At 43.2% G+C, this 7,864-nt stretch overlaps 1 pseudogene across 1 annotated transcript; it reads right to left on the bottom strand.

Moving 5' to 3' along the window:
- Nucleotides 1-253: 253 nt before the first annotated feature.
- LOC146580217 (cornifelin homolog B-like) lies at nucleotides 254-2,166 on the bottom strand (annotated as a pseudogene). Its single transcript, XR_014891234.1, has 4 exons — nucleotides 2,020-2,166; nucleotides 1,573-1,700; nucleotides 1,100-1,245; nucleotides 254-463 (listed from the first exon to the last, which is right to left on the bottom strand). The product of XR_014891234.1 is annotated as a cornifelin homolog B-like (transcript).
- Between the last annotated feature and the right edge of the window lie 5,698 nt (nucleotides 2,167-7,864).

Below are 7,864 nucleotides of genomic sequence, written 5' to 3'. Positions count from 1 at the left end.
CAACAAGCATGCATGCTACAAACTTTACCCGAGTCATTTAGACAGCCGTTAGCACATGATTCTCCTTATGGGGACCTGATATGTTTAATATGCTGCTGAGAATATAGCCCAGATGTCTGACCAACTCAGAAAAGCTAATGTCTTTCTCACTATCCTATCAAAGTTCACAATTAGTGAATATGACTAGTTTATATCTGAAAAATGGTTAAACTCTGTTTTGCAGAAGAGGACAATTAATCTCACACATGATGTATAAAATTAAAGGATTTTATTTGCCTGAAAAAGTCATAGCCTCTCATCACACAGCCAAAATGTTTGCATCGTATCCACAGACGACTTGCGTGCTGATCACAGTCGAGGTGGCGGGCTACTTGTTTTCCCTGATCTTCACCTCACGATGCATCTGGCCCCAAACACACGGGTAACAAAAGCACACTTTACAGCAGTCATCAGTGAACGAGCCCTGCAGGATGGAGAAGAAGAAGCAGATAGACAGAGGATGAAGCAGCAGGAGTTACTGTTGTTACCCCTCAGACATAAAAGTTTAGTGGGGTGTTGTCATCCCCTCATCCGGCAGCTGTGTCCCTGTGTAGAGCTGGGTAACCAAATATCTGAGAGTTTGTCAAAACAAGCAACCTCAACTTTTTTTCCCACGATGAGGGCAAGAGATTTCAGATTTGAAGAACTTTACTCTTCCTCTTTCTCAACTCAAGCTACTCCTTTATAATTTCCACGGATTGTAAAATACCACAAGTTTTATCCAGGTCACTTTTATGGTGGCACTACATGATGTGGTTACTTATAAACAAATAATGAGGACACAGAGACATCTGGGAGCTATTGAAGAGGTGACGGTGAGTGAGAAGGATCTGCACAAAGCACAATTTGTGTGCATTTTATATGAATCTCATAAAATTTAGATTTTACGTCAGTTAATTTTAGAACCACATCACAAAGACACACATTCAACTCGCAGAAACCTCCAGGGCTTAAAAGTGAAGCCAGTGCAGAAGTTATAAAAGTGCACTTCCTCTAGTGACCACATCTATCTTTTAAGTGTAGTTTGTAACAATATCCTCCATCTCTAATCCAGCCTTACTTCGATGTTGTGGCGCTCTCTGATGGATCCACGGAGTAAGCAGGACACCACACCACAAACGTCCAGGAGTGGCATTGCACAGCACCATCCATGTTTATTGGCTGCATCACACTGCATGCAGGGGAAACAGCAAAGGCCACAGCAACCTTTGGGGAGAAACAGGTACAGAGTTATTTTACAGACAGACAGACACCTCAGCAGACACCTCAGCACATGAATCATCACATCTCACAACGTATTGCGACATTTCCACTCCAATTACGAAAACTTGGTTTTCTGGTGAAAAATGTAAAATAATGAAAAACTCCATAATGCTACTAAATGATCATTGCTATCATGTAGTCTCAGATAGTTCATTCATTCTTGATTTTTTACTGACTTCAAACACTCGGTTAGCTTATTGCAAACAAAGTCTGAGGAGATCGTTCATGCAGAAATCACTGCTGTTTGTAGGGTTTCCTGGGTTTACTTACAGCTCTCCATATCAGAGCAGCAATCACAGAGGTCGGTGCTCCATTGGCCAGAGTTTTCAACGGTCCTGACGACTGTCACCACCTGGGTGGGCTGCTTGTGGACAGCCGTGCCTGTAGGAATCACCATGCTGAAGGAAACACAGACACAGATTGAAATGCTGTAGTGGTTATCTGGTTAGAGAAATTCAACATGAAAAAGGTGAAAGACTGGTTTTGATCCATGTTATAACAGGATGATTCCTGGTTCATATAAATGACAACAAATACCTTTGGCCAGCTGTACAAATGATTTATGTACGGCCCAGACAAAAGAGCTGACACCGGTTTTAAGCACAGATTTATTATCTCTGACTTCCTCAGAAAAATGTTACCACATATTACATTCATGATTTTACAAAGATTTCTGATTCTCTTAAGCTGTTCATCAGTGTAAAATGTTTTTCTTACCTTCTTTTGTCTTCTCTGGTTCTCTGAGCTTTCAAAACAAGAGAAAAAGTTTGGAAACACCAGCATTTAAGCACAGACCAATAACAGGAAGGGGAGGTGCCGAGAGTACGCACACACACGGATTACTCAAGAGCCGCGGAGGGCTGAGCCTGATGGGAAGTCCACACCAATCACTGTAATGATGCACAGTAACTGCTATGACGAATGTTTAGGAATTCACTGAGCCCCTGCTTCAGTGCTGGGAAAGGAAAACACACTGCTTAACCGATGAGCAGCAACAAGACTTATTCTATGAATCCATCAGTACTTCTGCTGTCAATCCAAACACACTTGACACCAGAGGTGGGAAGTACAAATACTTTATTACTGTGCTCCAGGTATCTGTACTGTACTTGAGTAGTGTTTTTTTAGTGATTACTTTTTACTACATATATCTGTACTTTCTACACCTTACATTTTGTAAAAAAGTTACTTTTGCTTTAACGCAGTTTTGTCACTGTGAGCCTCCAAACATCGAACTAATTTGAGCCTAAACAGAAACATATGACAGGCTTTTTTATAAATGACCCGAGGATGTTGCATAACAAGAGATGACTGTGCCAAAGTCTGGGTTAAAAGTGGGACTGTGTTTTTTTGTGTGTGTTTTTTGGGGGGCGGTTGCAATAAAGCACAAGGTTCACTCAGCTCTGCACACAAAATAGAAACTTCCTCCAAAGGGATACTTTTTACTTTCTTACTCTGAGTACATTTCAGAGCTTGTACTTTTTTACTTTTACTTGAGTAAAGAAGTTGAATCAGTTGTTCAAGTTTTACTGGAGTATTTTTTAACAGTATTATTTGTACTTAAGTGCAGAAAGTCTGTACTTTAACCAAACATTTGGTCACCAGCAGGTCTAAGAGTACTTACACTGACATTTGAAAGCCAAATGGACTGGTACCTATATATTGCTTTTCTACTCTGAGTACTTAGTGTTTCTTTACTACATAAACACATCCAAACACTGCTTTTTACTGTTCCATTGCACCTTGTCCCACATTCACACTCATACATGCCAATCAGATCACTGCTCCATCCTGCTCCTGCCCGCCTACAGGCAGAAGCTGAAACAGGAAGCTCCAACCCGGAGGGCGGTGCACTGTTGGACGGACCAATCGGAGTCTGCGCTGCGGGACTGTTTTGATCACGCGGACTGGGAAATGTTTCACGTGGCCGCCAGAGACATTGATGAGTACACAGACTCAGTCTGTGGATTTATCAGGAAATGCGTGGAAGATGTCGTCCCATCCAGAACAGTTAAATCCTTCCCAAATCAAAAACCCTGGATTAACGGAGATGTTCGCGCGGCACTGGCGGCACAGAGCACCGCCTTTGCCTCCGCGAACACATCGGACTACAAACACGCACATTACCAACTCCGGAAGACGATCAAAGCAGCCAAACGTGAGTACAGGGACAGGGTGGAGCAACAGTTTGACAACCCTCGGAGTATGTGGCAGGGACTAAACACGATCACAGACTTTAGAGGGAAAACCAGCACACCGCAGACCACGGCCTCTCTGTGTGAGGATCTAAACATATTCTACGCTAGATTCGACACAGCGAACACCATGAGACCGGACAGTGTGCGCACCGCGGATGACGTCAGTGCGCACACTGTGTCTGAGGAGGATGTGCGGAGGTGCTTCAGGAAGGTGAACGCGCGCAAAGCTACTGGTCCGGACGGGATTCCCGGCCGCGTCCTCAAGTCATGCGCGGCTCAGCTGGCTGGAGTGTTCACGCACATCTTCAACCTTTCCCTCTCTCTGTCTGTAGTCCCAGCCTGCTTCAAAATGGCCACCATCGTCCCTGTACCCAAATCCTCCACCATCTCCTCATTGAACGACTGGCGACCTGTAGCCCTGACCCCCATCGTAAGCAAATGCTTCGAGAAGCTGGTCAGGGACTTCATCTGCTCTGCACTACCCGACTCACTGGACCCTCTACAGTTCGCATACCGCCACAACAGGTCCACTGATGATGCCATAGCCCTGACACTACATACTGCCCTGTCACACCTGGAGAAGAGAGACACGTATGTGAGGATGCTGTTTGTAGATTACAGCTCAGCATTCAATACCATCGTTCCCTCGAAGCTGGACAGGAAACTGCAGGATCTAGGACTGAGCAGCTCCCTCTGCAGCTGGATCCTTAACTTCCTGTCTGACAGACGCCAGGTGGTCAGACTGGGCAGCATCACCTCATCCCCCATCACACTGAACACTGGTGCTCCACAGGGGTGTGTACTGAGCCCTCTCCTGTACTCACTCTACACCTACGACTGCACAGCCACTAACAACTCCAACATCATTGTGAAGTTTGTGGACGACACTACAGTGGTGGGTCTTATCACCAACGGTGATGAGACGGCCTACAGGGAGGAGGTCAGCGCCCTGACCCACTGGTGTCAAGACAACCATCTCACCCTCAACGTCGCAAAGACAAAGGAGTTGATAGTGGACTTCCGGAGGTGCAGAGAAGTACACACCCCCATCACCATCAACGGCGCTGCTGTGGAGAGAGTGAGCAGCTTCCGGTTCCTTGGAGTACATCTGGCTGAGGATCTTACGTGGTCAGTACACACAAACAAAGCAGTGAAGAAGGCGCAGCAGCGCCTCTTCTTTCTCAGGAGACTGAAAAGATTCGGCATGAGCCCCCGCATCCTCAGGACCTTCTATCGCTGTACCATTGAGAGCATCCTCACTGGATGCATCACCACCTGGTATGGCAACAGCACCGCCTACAACTGCAAAGCTCTCCAGCGAGTAGTGCGGTGCTCTGAACGGATAATTGGAGGTGAGCTTCCCTCCCTCCAAGACATCTACAGGAAGCGCTGCCTGAGGAAAGCGGGGAGGATCATCAAGGACTCCAGTCACCCCAGCCATAAACTGTTCAGACTGCTTCCATCAGGAAGGAGGTTCTGCAGCATCCGGTCCCGTACCAGCAGACTGAGAGACAGCTTCTTCCATCAGGCCATCAGACTGCTGAACACGTCATAGACACCTCAGCTTCACTACTGGAACTTCAACATTATGCACTCCACACTGTATATAAATGCCACTTGTTTTGCACATGTCTCAACTCTGTATATTTTTATATATTTTATTATTATTATTATTATTATTATTTTTTTTTTTACTATTTAATTTGTAAAAATGTGTATACACACACACACACACACACACACACACACACACACACACACACGTAGGAAAATATTTAGTATACACATCCAGAAATGCATACACTATTATATATTGTACATATATTTATTAGTTTCAGGTTGGCCATTCTTGTATTTTGCTCGTTTGTGTTGTTGTGTTTGCACATCTCTGTTGCTTGTGGGGCTCGCACACAAGAATTTCACTCGCATGTGCTGTGCCAGTGTGCCTGCACATGTGATGTGACAATAAAAAGTGATTTGATTTGATTTGATTTGATTACTGTCACGGTCCGGGGCAGCGGCCGTGTGGAAAGTGGAAGGAGGACCCAAAATGCAGCACTTATTCAGATGTGAGGGTGATTTATTGTTAATAACAAACACAAAGTGGAGATGGCAAACAGAACTAAGGACGAAACTAAACTGGGATAAACTACACAGAGGAGGGGCAAACCTGAACTTGAAGGGAGAACAGCAGGGAGGAACACAGACGACGCGACGAGGAGCAGAGGAAATCACATGCTATAAATACACAAAGAGACACTGGGAAATCACACACAGATGGGGGAAACAGCTGGACCTGATTAACCTGACGAGACAGGGGAACACTAACACCAGGGACCAACAGAGGGAGCACAAACCCAGAACCCAGTGTCTAAAATCCCAAACACAAACCATCCCAAAACAGCCATGAATAATAATGAAAGTAATAACAAAAAGTACATAAACATAAAGTCACTGAGTCATGGTCGCAGGACCATGACACATACTCTGATGGACACACCTAGGGCAACCTGAGGCTTAGTAAGTGCACCGATGATACTTCAACGTGTAATACGACTGCTAATAATAATAATCATAATAATAGTAACATGTAGATTGGAGAAGAACCAACCCTGCATATTAATGCATTCTTATGGACTGAATACTACACCATCAACCAAAAAATGTAAATGTCCAAGAGATGATGTAGTATTTTATAAACTGGTCACTACCTCAGGTTTTTCTCTTGACATTTCATGAGTCAAATTCTTCTGGGAAAGGAAACAAGATGACTTAGCTCAAATGTATTTTTATCTGTATTTTTACCACAATTTATTTCACTTATTTACTGTTATGGCTGGAGGGATGTCTGCTTTTTTAAATGGAGCTGCTGGATATTTACATGAAGATGAGGAAATTTGTGTTTGGTTGATTATTTCTTTGCCGTAAAAATGCTTCCTGGGAATAAATCTTGCTGTTATAAATATTGCTGTTAGTTCCCCTTAAACAGTGTCACATTTGTAAGGATATTTATTGAAGATGATTAAAGTCTGAAGAAACAAGACAGTTGTTGTCAGTTTAATTAAATTAACAAGATGCCATTTTTAGCTGCTAACGAGCTAGCTTGGGTCTTTAGTTGATTTCACAGGCAGTGTCGTGCTGTCAAAGCTGGTTTTTTATGTTTTTGGCCCAGACAGTAAAGTACATAACTAGTGTATGTCCTGCATGGGTTGCACGGGTATCACAATGAATTAGAAGGTGAGACCAAAACTCAATAAAACTAACGAAATCTCAGGTAGTTGCAATCTGTTACACGGTGTAACCGTGTAAGTATAAACTCAGAATAGGTCACCATGTTCGATTTTTACTGACAGCTCCAGGAATGAGTACACACAGCGCACACATCTGGTGTAAAGCTAGTGAAACGTGAGGACCAAGTCATCACATTTGTAGATTTTACATGTAAGTGATTAAAGAAGAAGCTCAACACAACAGTTAGCTTCTATTCTCAGGTATGGAAGGACAAGGCAGGTGATGTCTTGGCAGAAGATAACAGTATCTGAAGTATTGTCAGGTTCTTTATGAGAGAAGACAACATAAACTCAAAGTACACGTTTCTTAAATTTATTAGACAGTTAAAGGTGAGAGTTACTAACAGCACCGTGTCTCTTACTTCATTTAGCAAACCTAAACGAACAAAGAGCACAACACCCAGGCAGTAAACAGTTCTATTATGCATTATAATAGAACTGCACTTGGTTTATCTTTCGCCCTTTATGGCACAAACTTCTCTCTGTAATAAGAAGACCACTCTTCCCACTTCACCATGGCAACTGTCTCCTGTCCTCCGGTCAGGCCTTTATAGATCAAGAGAGATGTAAAAATGTAGAGGGAGAACTCCCAAACAAAAAAAATAGTTTTCGTCTAGTTTTGAGCGAATCAAAACGAACGTAAATCATATCATTAAAGGTTAACTGCGATGAAAGCACATGTGTCAGTGAAGACCTCTCTGTCTGCTGCTTCTACCATGGCATCATGAATGGTTCATTTATCAGAGAAGACCATTTTGTTTTTGCCTCTCTGTGAACCGTCACCAAAACAATAATAAAAGGAGCAATGCATTACTGCAGTAAAAAATATTATGGTCACTTGTATCTGCTTACATACTTTAGAAGTTTTTTATGTGAAGTAAGGCAGGTGTTGTAGTGAGGTACTGGATGTGTATAAATAGTCCTTTCTAGGGATGGGAATTGTGCACCAGTAGATCATTTCCTTGGAATTGTTAGTCTGCCTGCCGATCCTCCTTATCAGTTCCACTTGGACTTGCTCTACAAAAAATCTAAAATTGTATTCTGTTTTATTATTTATGTTTCTTTTGAGTTTGA

This window comes from Mchenga conophoros, linkage group LG3 (genome assembly GCF_057382185.1).
Source record: "Mchenga conophoros isolate Kocher_MC1m ecotype Shallow Benthic linkage group LG3, M_conophoros_male_GT1.1, whole genome shotgun sequence".
NCBI classification, from domain to species: Eukaryota; Metazoa; Chordata; class Actinopteri; order Cichliformes; family Cichlidae; genus Mchenga; species Mchenga conophoros.
Note: the sequence above shows the minus strand (reverse complement) of the source record. Positions and strands in the feature narration are given on the sequence as shown.